Source organism: Phocoena phocoena, chromosome 3 (genome assembly GCF_963924675.1).
Source record: "Phocoena phocoena chromosome 3, mPhoPho1.1, whole genome shotgun sequence".
NCBI lineage: Eukaryota > Metazoa > Chordata > Mammalia > Artiodactyla > Phocoenidae > Phocoena > Phocoena phocoena.
The window spans coordinates 34,538,939-34,557,048 of NC_089221.1; the positions used below are offsets into that span (position 1 = coordinate 34,538,939).

At 38.7% G+C, this 18,110-nt stretch overlaps 1 protein-coding gene across 1 annotated transcript in view; it reads right to left on the minus strand.

Annotated features, from left to right (window-relative positions):
- The window catches only part of PLCXD3 (phosphatidylinositol specific phospholipase C X domain containing 3), a 157,356-nt gene that overhangs the window by 87,753 nt on the left and 51,493 nt on the right, over positions 1-18,110 (minus strand). The window lies entirely within an intron of this gene.

Here is an 18,110-nt window from a genome sequence, read left to right on the forward strand (position 1 = left end):
GCATCTATTGAGATGATCATATGGATTTTCTTCTTCAATTTGTTAATATGGTGTATCACATTGATTGATTTGCATATATTGAAAAATCTTTGCATCCCTGGGATACATCCCACTTGATCATGGTGATGATCCTTTTAATGTGTTGTTGGATTCTGTTTGCTAGTATTTTGTTGAGGGGTTTTGCATCTATATTCATCAGTGATATTGGTCTGTAATTTTCTTTTCTTGTAGTATCTTTGTCTGGTTTTGGTATCAGGGTGATGGTGGCCTCATAGAAGGAGTTTGGGAGTGTTCCTTCCTCTGCAATTTTTTGGAAGAATTTGAGAAGGATGGGTGTTAGCTCGTCTCTAAATGTTTGATAGAATTCACCTGTGAAGCCATCCGGTCCTGGCCTTTGGTTTGTTGGAAGATTTTTAATCACAGTCTCAATTTCAGTGTTTGTGACTGGCCTGTTCGTATTTTCTATTTCTTCCAGTTCAAGTCTTGGAAGATTATACCTTTCTAAGAATTTGTCCATTTCTTCCAGGTTGTCCACTTTATTAGCATAGAGTTGCTTGTAGTAGTCTCTTAGGATGCTTTGTATTTCTGTGTTGTCTGTTGAAACTTCTCCTTTTCATTTCTAATTTTATTGACTTGAGTCCTCTCCCTCTGTTTCTTGATGAGCCGGGCTAATTGTTTCTCAATTTTGTTTATCTTCTCAAAGAACCAGCTTTGAGTTTTATTGATCTTTGCTATTTTTTTCTTTGTTTCTATTTCATTTATTTCTGCTCTGATCTTTATGATTTCTTTCCTTCTACTAACTTTGGGTTTTGTTTGTTCTTCTTTCTCTAGTTCCTTTAGGTGTAAGGTTAGATTGTTTATTTGAGATTTTTCTTGTTTCTTGAGGTAGGCTTGTATTACTGTAAAGTTCTGTCTTAGAACTGCTTTTGCTGCATCCCATAGGTTTTGGATTGTCGTGTTTTCATTGTAATTTGTCTCTAGGTATTTTTCGATTTCCTCTTTGATTTCTTCAGTGATCTCTTGGTTATTTAGTAACGTATTGTTTAGCCTCCATGTATTTGTGTTTTTTACTTATTTTTCCCTGTAATTGGTTTTTTTTTTTTTTTTTCTTGTGGTACGCGGGCCTCTTGCTGTTGTGGCCTCTCCCGTTGCGGAGCACAGGCTCCGGACGCACAGGCTCAGCGGCCATGGCTCATGGGCCCAGCCGCTCCGCTGCATGTGGGATCTTCCTGGACCGGGTCATGAACCCGTGTCCCCTGCATCGGCAGGTGGACTCCCAACCACTGCGCCACCAGGGAAGCCCGTGTAATTGGTTTTTAATCTCATAGCATTGTGCTCAGAAAAGATGCCTGATATGATTTCAATTTTCTTAAATTTACTGAGGCTTGATTTGTGACCCACAATGTGATCTATCCTGGAAAATGTTCTGTGTGCCCTTGAGAAGAAAGTGTATTCCATTGTTTTTTGATGGAATGTCCTATAAATATCAATTAAATCCACCTTTTTAAATGTGTCATTTAAAGCTTGTCTTTCCTTATTAATTTTCTGTTTGGATGATCTGTCCATTGGTGTCAGTGAGCTGTTAAAATCCCCCACTACTACTGTGTTACTGTCAATTTCCTCTTTTATAGCTGTTAGCTGTTTCCTTATGTATTGAGGTGCTCCTATGTTGGGTGCATATATATTCATAATTATTATATCTTCTTTTTGGATTGGTCCCTTGATCATTATGTAGTGTCCTTCCTTGTCTCTTGTAACATTCTTTATTATTTATTATTATCTGATATGAGTATTGCTACTCCAGATTTCAGCATATATATGGGTCTTGTTTTTGTATCCATTTAGCCAGCCTGTGTCTTTTGGTTGGAGCATTTAATCCATTCACGTTTAAGGTAATTATCGATATGTATGTTCCTATTACCATTTTCTTAATTGTTATGGGTTTGTTTTTGTAGGTCCTTTTCTTCTCTTGTGTTTCCCACTTAGAGAAATTCCTTTAGCATTTGTTCTCAAGCTGGTTTTGTGGTGCTGAGTTCTGTTAGCTTTTGCTTGTCTGTAAAGCTTTTGATTTCTCTGTCAAATCTGAATGAGATCCTTGCTGGCTGGAGTAATCTTGATTGTAGGTTTTTCCCTTTCATCACTTTAAATGTCTCATGTCACTCCCTTCTGGCATGTAGAGTTTCTGCTGAGAAATCAGCTGCTAACCTTATGGAAGTTCCCTTGTATGTTATTTGTCTTTTTTTCCTTTTTGCTTTCAATAATTTTTCTTTGTCTTTAGGTTTTGCCAATTTGATTACTATGTGTCTCGGCATGTTTCTCCATGGGTTTATCCTGCCTGGGACTCTCCGTGCTTCCTGGACGTGGGTGGCTATTTCCTTTCCCATGTTAGGGAAGTTTTTGACTCTAAGCTCTTCAAAATCTTCTCGGATCCTATCTCTCTCTCTTCTCCTTCTGGGACCTCTATAATGTGAATGTTGTTGCATTTAATGTTGTCCCAGAGGTCCCCTAGGCTGTCTTCATTTCTTTTCATTCTTTTATCTTTATTTTGTTCTGTGACAGTGAATTCCACCATTCTGTCTTCCAGCTCACTTATCCGTTCTTCTGACTCAGTTATTCTGATATTGATTCCTTCTAGTGTGTTTTTCATTTCAGTTATTGTATTGTTCATCTCTGTTTGTTCTTTAATTCTTCTAGGTCTTTGTTAAACATTTCTTGTATCTTCTCCATCTTTGCCTCCATTCCATTTTTTTTTTTTTACGGTACACGTGCCTCTCACTGTTGTGGCCTCTCCCATTGTGGAGCACAGGCTCCAGATGCACAGGCTCAGCAGCCATGGCTCACGGGCCTAGCCGCTCTGCGGCATGTGGGATCTTCCCGGACCGGGGCACAAACCCGTGTCCCCTGCATCAGCAGGTGGACTCTCAACCACTGCACCACCAGGGAAGCCCTGTCTCCATTCTTTTTCCGAATTCCTGGATCACCTTCACTATCATTATTCTGAATTCTTTTTCTGGAAGGTTTCCTATCTTCACTTCATTTAGCTGTTTTTCTGGGGTTTTATCTTGTTCCTTCATCTGGTACATAGCCCTCTGCCTTCTCATCTTGTCTGTCTTTCTGTGAATGTGATTTGTGTTCCACAGGCTGCAGGATTGTAGTTCTTCTTTCTTCTGCTGTCTGCCCTCTGGTGGATGAGGCTATCTAAGAGGCTTGTGCCCGTGGTCATTCTTTTAAATGAGAAGATTAATGAAGTACAAATCAGTCTGTAGATATATTTTCTTCTCAGGTTTTGTTACTCATCTCTAGGCCAGTATCTTTAATTAAGTTTTGCCCTATAATCAGTGGCCTTAATTTAAAGTGAACAGTGATGATGACCGAATTTCTCACATAACAGTTATTTGGTGATTTGGTATTTTAATGTTATATCCTCAAGTCTACCCATGGGTATCACCCTCAGGTTAGGGTTTCTTCCTACAAATCCCCAAGATTCCTCAAGGTTTTTTAGGAATATCAATATTGTACCCATTCTCTCTGAGGATGGCAAAGTTAGAGTCAAAGAGAAGAAATCCTAAGGATAGCACTTCAGGTGCCAGGAGTAACAGATAGAGTCACAATTTTGGTTGGGTTAGAGGAGCTCATTCAATGCTTCTCAGAGAGCATCAGCCAATATCTTCCTTCCACCTGAGCAGTAGTGTCAACTTTGCCAAGAATAGCCTGTTTGTCTATAATTGAACTAAGTTCCTGCTGCTGAAATGTAAGCCCAATTCTTGTTCTGTTCTAATTACTTAAACAAATAACTCAGGTCCTATAATATCAGTTAAGCTGCAATACATGCTGATAGGTTAACAATGCATGAATTAATAAAAGAGGACACATTTTAAGCAGCGATTTCATAGCTGCAGATAATGATATTAATAAAAATGAAAAGTCAAATGTCCAGTTCCATTTTAAGTAGGTATCATAGGCTGAAGACCACTAAGTATGCATCAAAGCAAACAGACAGAAGCAAATTACTCATAGCAAAGGTGTGCCAAAGTTATTTTATTAACACCTGGTAGACGTTTTGATTATGGTAGCATATATAAGGGTTTGCTATTAATATGGATATTAATTTTGGCATTAATTAATGAATAAAATTAGTAGAGTACTTTGGGATATTATATTTTTTAAAAAAGGGAGAGAGGGAAGTAAAAATTGGTTCATATTCTTGAAGTGAACAGAAGAGAAAGAGCTTGTTCAATAAGCTTTTGTCACATAGACAGCTTGTAACAACATGTAAATATGTAATATGCTCTCCCTGGATGAAGCTCCAGAAATAATTCTCCACTGATGAGACTCCCATGTCCCTGAAGAGAAACCTGTTTCTTTAATGTGCTGAGCATAGTCAGCAAGGGGGAAGGTCAATTTCGATTTGTGACTTTGAGGCTCCTGCCAACTGAATTCATAACAAGGCTGGTTTATTGCATCATGGGGAGTAATTCCTGGTGACAGACTATTTTCAAGTACCAATTCATTTATACCCAGCATTCAGGGTCTCTCATTAAGGAAGGGCATATCATGGCTCCCAACCTAGGAATTATGCTGATTGGGACATCCTTATTATGCCACCTTTTACCCAGTGAGTGAAAGGAAAACTAATATCACACCTCAAATACATGACAGAATTTCAACAAGCAAGTCATTCAGATGGGAAGAATTATTAAAGTCTTCAAGTCTCCTTCTATGGGAATATGGCAATGATGTCATGAATTCTCACTAGGAAATGAGGCTTCAGTTCAATGAGGTAAGACTTCCTTGAATCCCTCTCTGAAACTGATTAGCAGAGTCTTCTCTGGGGAAAAGATCAATGAAATAATTTCTCCAAAAAGTTAAATGCAAGACAAAGTATATTTTGGGGGAGAGGGAGGAAGGTGAAACTATTTTTCAGAACAGTCAGAGAATAGTGTATGGCAGGGAGGACAGTACTATTGTTTGGTTCCTTCCTACCAGTGAATTAGCACCTACAAGCTATTTTAAGGTCTCCTTGGCTTTAGAGGCTGGATTAGCCAATCACATTCATACCAAAACAATTAACCAGTAATGGAAAGTATGGCTTCTATCCAGCTGGCTGTTCATTGTAAAATTTATTGGACTGTGATCTGACTCAACTAGTCAATTCTGAAAAAGAACTTCACATGGGTGTTTCATACTGGCAAATGAAGCCTGTGTAAAAATCCCCATGGGATGAATAAATGCTAGTTTCAACTGAACAAGCTTTTTAATTTGAAAGCCAGTCTTCCAAATAAATGCTAAATTAACTGTAAAATTACTTTATTCTGAACCTAGCTAGAGCTACATGTAGGGGTGCTCTAATAATTGCTCAATAGTTGAAAAAGCTATTAATGTTCATAAATAACTTCCACCTGCATGCCACCCATGCCAAAAGCTCTTATACAATGGTTATATGTGTGGGGTGGAGGTCAGAAAACCTCATGAAGTTTGGTTTGGAAAATGGGCTGGAGAATGATTCTATTAACCTTTAGTTCTTGTAAAACTCTTACCCAGTTCCTGGTTCATGACTGATTATGAATCAATTTGATTGTGTTAATAGACCTGTTGTCCTTTTCTTCTCATTGCTAAGCATTAATAAGTTACCAGAAAGGAAGACTGGGAAAGAGGTGGTTGTTAGCCAGGGTTAAAGATTCAGTGGTAATTGAAGTGAATGGAGAAAAAGAATTTGAGAGAAAAAGGACAAGGCTAAAGTATTTGAAAAGCTAAAGCATCGTGTTAATTTCTCTTTCTTTGGGAGGTTTAGGTTTTCATGTCATATTATTTCCAGGATCCTAAATCCTGCTGCATTAAAAGAGAGAGGAAAGGAGGGAACAAAGAGGACAAGGAGGAAAGAGAGAGACAGAGCCAGTACACTTGCAGACCCTGTTTGATAACAACATATCAGAATGAAGATGCAACTCCATGGATTATGTGACTTGAGTAGCCTCTTCATCTAACACATGGGTGAGTATCAGGGAATGTTGTATTTAATTGCCAAGAATAGAGAAGGAGAAAAGTCGAAATGGCCCAACGAACATAGCAGCAGGAGGTGGTCATAACATCTTTCTCTGCAAATGGACCTGACAATACGTCAGCATAAAGCTACAATTTTTTCTTCTACCCACTTAGGTAAGACTGACAAATAAAACTAGCATAAACCTTCAAAACTGGGTGGCAAACAGTTATCTAATTAAGGCAAAGCCCATTAACTTGCTGTCATCATCTGGCTGAACATTGTGCTGTGAATAAATTAAACATGGATTCAGAAACACTCTGGCTGTTGCTGGTTGACATGCAATATAATAGTACGGACACAACCGATCATTCACATACAGAAATGATGGTGCAGAAAGGAGGAGGAAAGAGAAAAACTGGCCTCAGACACTCAGACACTGGTACAGCTGTAACTGAAAGCCTCATAAACAGTTCTTAAAATGCCATAAAGAGTTGGAACATCAACTCTATAGATCATATTTCTCTGGATCTCCAGGACCAAAACAGACATCAAAGGCTTCATGAAATCAATGCATCTGACAAGGTGCTCTTGGCTGGCACCTGGAGCCCATTTCTCCCATCACTCCTGGAGCCTGCAGAGCTGGTCCAAGCCGGGAACGCTTTTGACTTCTATGAGCCAAGAAGGATGAAAAGACCACCTGCCCTTGAATAGAGGAGGTCTGGGGCCAAGCTTGGGGCACATTTACCAACTGGGCTGGAGTCTTCTTACTTCCCACATCCCAAACTGGCCACTAGTCAGTATAGTAATCCTTTGAAAAATGCCTTGAGAATTGGTACCAATTAGGTTTACCAAAAGTAACTGAGAAAATGGTTAGAATCAGAGAGCAAGATAAAATCTGTAACATGTCTCACATTGTAAAACTATTCAGGGCTGGTATATGGGTTCTGTGTGTAGCCTGCCTTAAATCTTTCTAGAGAAGTTAGTGAATAACTAAATACATAATTTGTCTAAAACCAAACTCATTCTCCCTTAATTTTCCTAACCTTTCAATCATCCAAGGTCTGAGTCATCCTCTTCTCCTTTTCTTTGTCTTCTTTTCACCAGGTAACAAAACCCAGTGTATACCTTTAAATAGAGCAGAATCTCAGTATGTGTTTAATGAAACAGATGAATAAAAGAATGAATGAATGCTAGTACTTTGTTCAAAAACAGAAAAAGAAAAATTATATTTACCTTCCAAACTCCTTAGCCTGACATTCAGATTCTTTTTAACCTCATATTTTTAACTTTAATGCTTCCCTAAAAGAATCTTCCATTTCAGCCAGATCCAGAATGCCACACATACACACTTTATCCTCTCTGTTCCTGTAAAACTCCTCTAGCACATCAGGGATCCTATTTCATGAGATTTTCCAGGACACTTTCCATACACATGTCTTCCTCTCTGAACGCCTCCAATATGTATCGTCTCCATTTTTATGTTATATTTTGACATTGACTCCTTGGCATCCTGCATATTATTTTATCTATTATCTTTAACTTTTTATGTTTTCCCCTATTCTCCTCAAATGTGCTAATATTCTTATAAATAGAAAAAGATATTACATTTACTGATATCCTCATAGCAATTTGCATTAATGCCTTACATATCAGAGCTCAGAAAAATTTTTTTAAATGAGTGACTAAACAAGATTGTGCTGAGATTATAAAGCAGAAATCTTAGAGCATAGGCCCTGGTCTAATTTCAAGATAACTTTCTAATTTTCTAAACTACATGCAGATTTTTCTATTATTATCAATGACACCATAGATTTTCATGTTCAGAGAATAAAATATATTATTTCTGTTTGTGGCTTAGTTTGGCTTGCCCAAAAGCAGATGCTGAGCCTAAGATTTTAATGCAAATAGTTTATTTGAGAGGTGACCCCTGAAGCACCAGTAGGATATTGGGCAAGTGAAACAGGGAAGGGAAAGAAGCCTATGCAAGGCTTAATGAGCAGGATATCATTGTGAGACTTGGGGCTCTATCCCACTGAGAACATCTGGGATATAATATTGAATATGTCTCAGAGTTGTTTCACCAGGGGTTTAGGAGGCTGGGATATTTATTTACCAACTTCTTTTTGTTACTGGTTAAGCCTCTGCCTGCACTTCACCCCTCAATCAACCTTTTATTAAAAAGCCTTGCATTTAGAAGCCATTGGTAAGCACAGGAATGGGGAGTGCCAAGGACACCAACGGTGTCTGCTGTACCATATATCTCAAAGCATAATTATAAGCCTAACCAGAGAAATGGTATTGACACCAAATACTTTTATAATTTTAATCCTAAAAGAGATGTCATTGGCATTATTTGGAGAACTACACAAGAGAGCAACAATGTAGTAAGTATGTCTACATACAGAAATGGTACCCTGAAAACAAACTGAAAGAAAAGAAAATGATTCTGCCCTATGGCATCCCATCCTTTCTTCCAACTTCAAATCTGCCCTTGGTTTTAGCTTGATTGCCCTAGGATCAAGATGTTGAGGAGCCTGGTGAAAACAGGGACAAAGGACAGCCTGGAAAGACTCCGTACAAAAAAACTGATGCAAGGAGAGCAGAAAACCTGCTGATTTTCTTTGCAAGTTGCAATTGACAGGAAATTAACATTTATAGCATATTAGGCACAAAAGCTTCAAGCCAGGTGGTAGTTATGTTATCTCTAGACAAGCTTCTACATTCCATTTTTCAAAGGTCTCTAAGATAGAAGAACGTGGACTTTTAATTAGCAAGTTTCAATTGACAGAGAATTAAAATTTAACCTATTCATCAATAATTTAAAGATGAAGTTCCTTTGGGCAGTGCTTAGGAAAGGTGGCTGTCAGGAGAGGGGCTGGTAGTTTACACATACCTCACCGACAACACTGTCGAAGCAGGATGCAAGTTTCTTGCAAAGAAAGAAACTTCGGGTCTCTCCAGCAGTAAAGAGAGAGGCTAATTTACCGTTTTCCCATTTAACTCTCGTCTTCCTAAGAATGCTTTACTTGCTAAGATTTTCTATAGAAGTTCCTTATCAGTGACACATTTTCTATATGCAGGTCTCTTGAAGCTTTGGGCTGCCTCTAATGCCTACACACAGATCCTCCTCCATGAGAAAAGTAGAGGGGGGTGGCCACAATTGATTCCCTCCTCTTTGTTCATGGGATTCACCAGATGGAGAAGGACAGAGAGAAGAGGGGCAGTAGGAAGAGAGGAAAGGAGATGGGTTGCAGCACAGACTGTGGGGAGGATGCAAGCAGAAAAATGGAGGAAGAGGAATAAGGTCAACTAGCAAAGCTGGAGCTGGAGTCTCCTGCTGCCTCTATGCCAAATTAATGAGACCCTGCAGTCAACTCTGTGTCCTCATCTCTGGTCTAGAGGAGGCCTCCACATCAGGAGAAGATTCTCTGTGTGCACACTTCTGATGAGAATAATGGAATCTGGAAAAACACCATTCTTTTGGTACATTTTGAACCAAGAGTCTTCCTCTGGGGGGACTTCATAAGATACTGAAGGCTCAAGGATTCCAAACACCTTAAGGTATCCTGAGACATCCCAGTTAAAAGCAGAAATGTAAATCTAAATTTGTTTTATTATTTTTTGGCTCCTGAGATACCCATGTAGAATATTTTGAAAGCTAATGAATTGCTTGATAGAAGAAAGGTATGTATAGAATATTTGCCCTATGATGATCTTTGGAGAATGTTATAAAGATCTCTGCTTGAGGGGGAAAATGGTGGGATTGTATTTACAACTCAATTTGATAGACCTCCATGTACCTATTATTGCAAAAGTGAGCACAAAACCATCACTGATGCCAGCAAGATCAGAGTCTAGCAGAAAAGATGAGTATAGACCGCTGAGATAATAAAGGTGGCATGCCCCAAATACTTATGCAGGGAGGAAAAAGCACTGCTTTGCCAAAGACATTTGAAAGAAACACCTCTGAAGAGGAATAGAGTGATTATATTGTCAGGTAGACATGGGCTCTGCTTACTTTCCACTGGGTATCAACCCCAAATCCTTGTTTTCAACAAAGGACCCCATGAACTCACCTAACAAAAGACATTGGAGGGAGTCTGTGCCCTAGGAACTGGCTCTCCATGGGGGTTCTTCCTTTATTCACATTTGTCACTTTATTCTAGAGCCTTCAGATAGCAAATTTCTTTAAACAATGTAATCAACTGATTCACTGAACAGTGAGATAAAATATCATCTTGTTGGTTTGGAGGCTTCCCAACACCTGCCTGACACTTGGACACTTGGAGTATAATATTTACCCAATTTTCCAATGAGGACAATTTTGTGGCTATGCTGAGCAATGGTGATATCTTGATTGCCACACTGTCAGCCAAATCTTGCTTACCTCTCACGGAGATTATGTTCCTTATTGAAATATAACCAATACCCCAGGTACTGGTGCCTGAAGGAGGATTTTGATGGGAAGATCAAACTGAGCTGCCCTGATTTTATCTCCCAAGTTTGTCCTTCCCTTGGTGTTCTCTTCTTTCTAACTTTGCAGCTGTTGTCTCCTGCTAAATCGTTTGTCCGAGTTTGAACACGACCACCTTCCTTTGGTTCTCTTTAGCACTGTACCACCAAGATCTCAAAAGTGCAGAATTTTACTAAATACTAAGGAAGAGAAAATGGGAAATGATTTAAGAAAAATATCTATCTACATAAAATGTAGCTGATTAGATTTTCACCATATTTAGAAGGCATGCTTGCAATGGTCTAAACTTTATAAATAGAGGCTATAAGGTTTTCATCCAGGGCAGCACCTAAAATAAGTAGGCAATGATCTCCCAGACCAGGTGAAACCAAGTCCAAGAGTCCTGTGTAACTGCTGATAAGGAGACATGCCATAGATTACAGAGCAAACAGAACAAACAACAACAAAAATAGTGTCAAATATGACCTCCAAATGAAAACTCTCAAGAGCAGACATACAAGGCAGTGATACACACTCAAGCTGCGCCCCACACAGAGCATCTCTGTGTAGTCTACTTCAAGGTCAGTGTGGGCAGAGACATATTTATTTAAACAATGGTTAATGATTTTCTTGAACAATGCTGGCAAGCCCAGCTAGTAACAGAAATTTAAAAGCATTTGCACTTAAAGGAACACACTTCTCAGGCTCCCATATCTAATTCCAGTCTCAAAAACCCTGGGCCATTCCATTCTTTTTTGCCAGAGAGTCTATCAATATTCTTATGCCAAAGAACCGATACAAGTGTCACAGATTCTTGGCTGGATACTTTGCTACTATGCTCACTATTTTCTATTTTCTTTTCTCTGCCACATGGGAACTAGTCTACTAGATATCCTTATTCTTTCATAAGCATGTCCCCTCATCCAGCCACTCACCTGGGGTGTGTCCATTTGGTTTTGCTTCTGTTGTATGACATAAGCATAGACAATTCAAATTCTGGCTCAATGACTCATTAGAACTATGTATCTTGGGCAGATTTTTTAACTTTCTTAATATCTTTGCCTCATCTGTAAAATGGGGCTAATAAGTATCTTACACTGCAGTTTTGAGAAATAAATGAGTTACTTATGTTTAACAGAGAATCCATCATAGCACCCAGCATGTGGTAGGTGCTAAATATATTTCTTCAATGGAACACAGATGCTTTTCTGTACAGAATTGTATAACCCCAGGTTCTAAGGACAGGAAAACATGTTCACATGTAGGAAATTTTTGTCTCAGTCACTTTTCCTCAGAGAGGCACATCCACTGAATTGCCCAGAGTCATTCAGCTGGTCTCTGGTTTCTAGAGGCTAGCATCACATTTCCTGACTCACTCTATGTGCTGATGTTGGCAATGGGAAAATTCAGTTATAACACGCAGGGCTTGATTTGATTATGTGTCCTTTTAGATTTTATCCAAAACAATGATCATGACTTTTAGGCTTCTATGTTCCATATTCCAAATAACTAAATCTGCACAAGTTATTTCCATTGACAAGAGAAAAATATCTTTATTGGAATGGGTTTAGACTTTCCAGGCATCTGCTCAATCACATACAAGAACACCTCATAATACCAGCACTCCTTTGAAAACTAGAAACAGATCACAAGGTATACTGGGTTAGATAATGTACTCTCCGAAATTCACGTTTACTCTGAGCCTCAGAATGTGACCTTATTTGAAAATAGGGTGTTTGCAGATTTAAATCATTAAATTAAGGTGACATCACACTGGATTAGAGTGAACTTAAATCCATGACTGGTGTCCTTATATGAAGACACAGAGACACACACAAAGGGAAGAAGTTTATGTGATGATGGACTCAGAGATTCGAGTGATGTGTCTACAAGTCAAGGAACACCAAGGATCTTCAACAACCACCAGAATATAGGAGAAAGATATGGAAAAGATTCTCCCTCAGAACCTCCAGAAGGAACCAAACCTACCCACATCTTGGTTTCAGGTTTCTAGCCTCCAGAACTGGGAAAGAATAAATTTCTGTTGTTTTAAGCCACTCAGTTTGTGGTAATTTTTTACAGCAGCCCTAGGAATCTAATACATGAAGTCTTTCACCTTTCTTCATTTTTCCATTGACTTGACTCTCTCTTTCCCAATATCCACAGCCTAAACCATCAGTTTCTCAGTTTGAATATGACTGAAAACTGCAAGGGACATCAAATAAGGATGCCCAGTTGGGCTCTTCCAGAAGGACAATGAGATCAGATGTCAGGCAGGAGTAAAGGGACAAGCCTTAACCACAAACGCAATGGCTGAACAGCACTGGAGAAGCTGAAAACAGAAGAGAAAAGGAATAGAACTCTGATGGAAAGAGGAAATGGGAAGGAGAAAAGTTAGATGTAGAGCCATGTGGATTGAAGTACAGGAACACAGACTCCAGAAAATAAAACAAAGTACAAAAGGACATAATCCTGCCATATGAGAGTTCATGCATTCTAAAAAGATACAATGCCTATCTTAAAATATCTGCTAATATTTTTAGAATATTTGTTTTTAGCAGATTCTCAAAAACCTTTTGAATCATTATCAATCCTGTAATAAGCTCACAAGGGGAATTTCAGGAACTATATTGCCTCTACCACATTTTCAAGTATGGCAACGCAGGTCCTGAGAGAAAGAGAAACACATATGGTTACTGTTCCATATCATCATTTTAAAAATAATACATGTGAAAATTCGTTGCAAACTATAAAAACATTTAAAATATAAGATATTACTACTGCTACTGCCCAGTCCTTTATTCCTAGGTAACTAGGCAGCATGGTACATGGTACATGGAGTCTAGAGTCAGGGAAATAGAGATTCAAATCCTACTGTACACTTATTAAGCTATGTAGAGTGGCATAAATGGAACTGGTAAGTGCTGAGGGAGAGTGGTTCAATTTTATATGGGATGGTCGGGGAAAGCCTCATAAGGAAAGTAATATTTGAGCAGAGATCTGAAGGAAATATGGGATTTATCCCTTAGCTAGATAACAGCCAGTTGTTTATTATTCTCAATAATTCTAGAATTCTCCTGGCATCCTAGGTCCTGTCTAGTTTTGTGGAAGCTGTCTGAATTCTGTGTATGATCTTTGTACATAGCTACATAGCAAACAAAAACATAGCTATCCATTAAAACCTATCATTCCAAAACATTCTATGTGTTTCTAAGTATGAAATACAGTATGCAATTGCTGATTTTTTTCTAAAAGAGATAAGTTCAGGATGGAAAGACCCTCATAAGGAAAACTGAAAAATAAAATGGCCATTCATGTTGAAAAAAGAAGTTCTCAAACTCTGTAGTTATCCATTTTATTAAGGAAGATCACTTTTTTGTTGTCTTCTTACACTTTTTAGACTGGATGGTGTATTATGAGAGCACATCAGCACTAATGAGAAAATGCACATACCCAGCACATACAAATCAATAGGACACAAGAACTTTCTGCAAAAATACATTTGGGGAATGCTTTTGCCATTTCAGAAGCATGAAAGTAAGTCAAGCCAATATAAATACTTGAAATATATAATTCAATTTCATTAGATTACCAACTTAAGGGCCTACTGACACTTGTATATCCTGGTAACCACCCTTGTCTGCCCCATCAGACAGCTGTTATAAAGTGAATGGCATGAAACTCTGTCTGAGAACACTAGGCTTTTTTTTAATGATAAGGAAATTTAATGTAACTATGACAATAACCTACTAATAATAGAGGGAGATATTTATACATTTAAGTGACTATGGTGGATGTAGTCAGCTATCTACGTGAAGCTCATGCTCCTGGGAGTTGGCAAGTCACTCAGAGAAACAGACAAGAGGGTTTAGTCTTGGTCAAGGGAGTGCCCAGTCTCCTCTCAGATGACTGGAAACCAGGAGGGTGCCTTCTCTGGTACAGCCTATTCCTGGGGAACTTGTATTTGTTCCTGGGTATAGTACAGGCAGGACACTGATACCCAAGCTGACTGTGTTCAAGTAACCTTTGATCCCAGAAAAGTATGACTATATTCAAAATGGTGCCCTTTCAAGTAAGTCACATAAATTCCTTTTGCTTATTTTTGTTTCAGAACACTCTCTTGGGACAAGGTCTCTTAGGAGGCACATGATAGCTCATAATATAACAGGTTACACCTTGGGACAGGGCAATGGAGGGAAAGGAAATGCAAGAAGACTGGGTCACCCCCATCCTCTGTGGACCATTGTGTTTCAGCTCCCTCTCCCCGCCTGCCATGATGTTCTGTAGTTCTAAGAAAGAAAACAGTTCAAAAACCACAGAAATATAAGTCTCCTTGTATATGGATGCTAAGAAAAACTGTGTATCTATATGAGTGGAAAGAACCAACAGAAGCAGCAAATTTAACTTAGGAAAGAATCAACCATCATTATATACAATGTGTCTGAGATACAACAATGATTTTAAAAGGGAGAGAACAAATGTGAATTGTCACTGGAATGATGTTTCACCAGCATGCATAAATTGTTTTTCCTCCTGCCTCTCCCCATTCTACATAACATCCATGGTGGTAAAGATAAGCTTTGTCAGAGGTGACAGGGTAGAGGGTGGTCAGTGTCATATTTTAGAAGCCAGATTCAGATACGACCCAAGTAGATGAAGCTTTAGGGATTTAATCTTTAAAGAACTGAATATAGAAGGATAAAAAACATAGTGAACAGCCTGAGAATCTCCAGTGGAAATTACAGGTTAGAAACTGAAACTAAAGTTGAAAATAAAACCAGAAGTAATGAAAATGTAATTCTGGGTAGTAAGAGAGAAGAAGCAATGTGACCAGGATGAATAAGAAATATAAACAGTTATTTACCTCGAAGAGTAAAAGTTTTTCAGTGACAAGGAAAGTTGGAGCAAATATTATGAGGTCTAATAATTTTCACTTAGTAAATATTAACTGAATGCCAATCCTGTGCCAGGCACTGAGCTAATTTCTGGGAATAAGTGGTGGACGAAACAGTGGATTTAAAGCATATAGTCAGGGCCAAGGGTCAGGTCATTTCAGAGTAATGCTGAACTGCCCCCAAAATCGGAATGCTTTTCTTTGTACTGTGAGGCCAGAAAAAGCTAAAGTTGGAAGAATGGGCTCAAGCGAAAAACCAGGGTTCCGAGGAAGAACATCCAAAGGCATCTACATAAATTGCATTTATTTCAGGAGCTACACAAACATTTCACAGGGAAAGTACCCTATCAGACCCTGTAAGATAATTTACACAGAAACATTGGGTGGTATTATGCATACATATGCAACATACAGCACATTTTAGCTGTTCACAAAAAAAGGTATATTTATATTTTTTCAGTGTCTGTCCTACAACTTATTTCCTTATGAAAAGCATCTTTTGCTTAGACGTTTCCATAGAGTATTGCTTGATTTTTTTTCTTTCTTTTATATTATTTTTTCCTAAGAAAAATATTTCCCTTAAATGCCAAGTACTTTTTCAAATGGTTAAATAGAAGAACAGTAAAGTTATTGATTAAATGTTCTCTTCTCTTTCTGAGTCTCTTCACTTAGGTTCGAGACTATAAAGAAAATATGGCTTAAGAAGACAAATGACAAAAATACATTTGCAGCCACTTTCATGTCTGAACAGGTTAGGAGGATTTTGTGTCTTGATTCTTCCAAATGTAAATGGCATTCAGACTAGACAAAAGGAAGAAAAAAATAGTCCCCAGGATTTCAGAAATGCTGTAAAAAATCACCCACATCAATGTGGCAGAGTAGCTTGCTTAAAAGCCCTTCAATTAGATTCCATTGCTATAAATGGCGGTGAGAAATCAATCACCACAACCTGGGACCAGAAATAATGTCACAATGAATAAATACTATAAGTCGAGCTTGATATCAATAATTTTGAAAGAATGGTAAATTCATTTAAATGAATGGAGCATGTCCAATTAGCATCACAACTCAAGCCCTTTTAGCACATCAATGTCAAGTTAATATTCCTAAAATATCACATTTGTAAGGTCAATAACAAAATCTCATAGCCCTGTCTTCAAGACTGCCAACTGGTTAGATGGCCTTGTCTCTTACTGCTTCCTAACATATTCCACTGCATTCAATCAGATACTCCCAGGGCTTCCCTGATGGTGCAGTGGTTGAGAGTCTGCCTGCCGATGCAAGGGACACGGGTTCGTGCCCCGGTCCGGGAAGACCCCACATGCCGCGGAGTGGCTGGGCCCGTGAGCCATGACCGCTGAGCCTGCGCATCCGGAGCCTGTGTCTCAGGCGGAGCCTGCGCGTCCGGAGCCTGTGCCCCTCAACGGGAGAGGCCACAACAGTGAGAGGCCCATGTACCGCAACAGTCCCAGGTCAAGGTCATGTGTAAGAAAGAGCTTAATTGTGCAATGCAAAAAGAAAAGGAACTACAATTTTGAAGACTTAATTAGCTTATATTTTCCAACAAGATATGTCTATATAAAATATGTCATAATGGTCCCCAGTCTCCTCTAAACGGTGCTTTTATGGGTGCTTTATCTTCCCATTTGTGTGGTAAATTTTTCAGAGATAAAATTTTCATTTTTAGCACTCCAATGCCTACCACAGTGATGACCACGTTGTTAGTTCTCAATACTGTTGGCTGAATTTTAATATACTACACATTTGCTCCTGCTGAACTGTACTTAAAACATTGAAAATGTGGACAAATGTGTCAGGTGCACAGGTAGTACACATGTGTCTTCCATCTTCTGTTAGTATATACGCTATAGACTGAATGTTTGCGTCCCCACAAAATTTGTATGTTGAAAACTAATCCCCAATGTGATTGGAAGTGGAGTTTTAGGGGGTGATTAGATCATGAGGACAGAGCCCTCATGAGTGGAATTAGTGCTCTTATAAAGAGGCCCTAGAGAGCTCCACCGTGAGGACACAGTGAGAAAACAACCATCATGTAAGAACCAGGAAGCGGCTTCTCACCAGACATCAGATCAACACCTTGATCTTGGACTTCTCAGCCTCCAGAACTGTGAGAAATAAATTTCTATTGTTCTAAGCCATCCAGCCTACAATATTTTGTTATAGTGCCCCTAATGGACTAAGACACATAGATCATTAGATTTACTTTTTTTTTAACTTAAAGAAACTTTGGAGTGATGGCTATGAAATCCCAGCATGGAAATTCCAGGATTTATTCCAACTCATCAACATTTAGAACAAAGTGCCTCCCGGCACATTGAAAAAAACCAAGCAGTTTATGTATGCTTCTACTTTAATGCCATTGTGCTCTGGGTAACCAAGAAATTGAATGTGTTTCCACACAAATAATTCTACCTAGTGAGTCCTCATTACTCTGCAACAATGGAAAGATTCATTGCTATATTTATGACAGACTTATAAGATAAAATTTTATAATGTATTTATAAAATTTTATGTATTTATGTATTTATAAAGTTTCATTTGAAATCGTTGATAATTAGATTTTATGTATTATCATTAACAAGTGGCTTACAGTGCTGGCATCCAAAATAAAGCAAATTTTCCTTTCCACCAACTTGCCTCCTTATTGGCTTTTGAGCGGCGAGCAGCCAGACCTCACTTTCAGTTACAGCAGGAGCGTGCTTGTCATATTCAAGGAGTGGCAAGCAGGCCAGGGTGGTCTAGTGGAGTGAGCAAGGGGG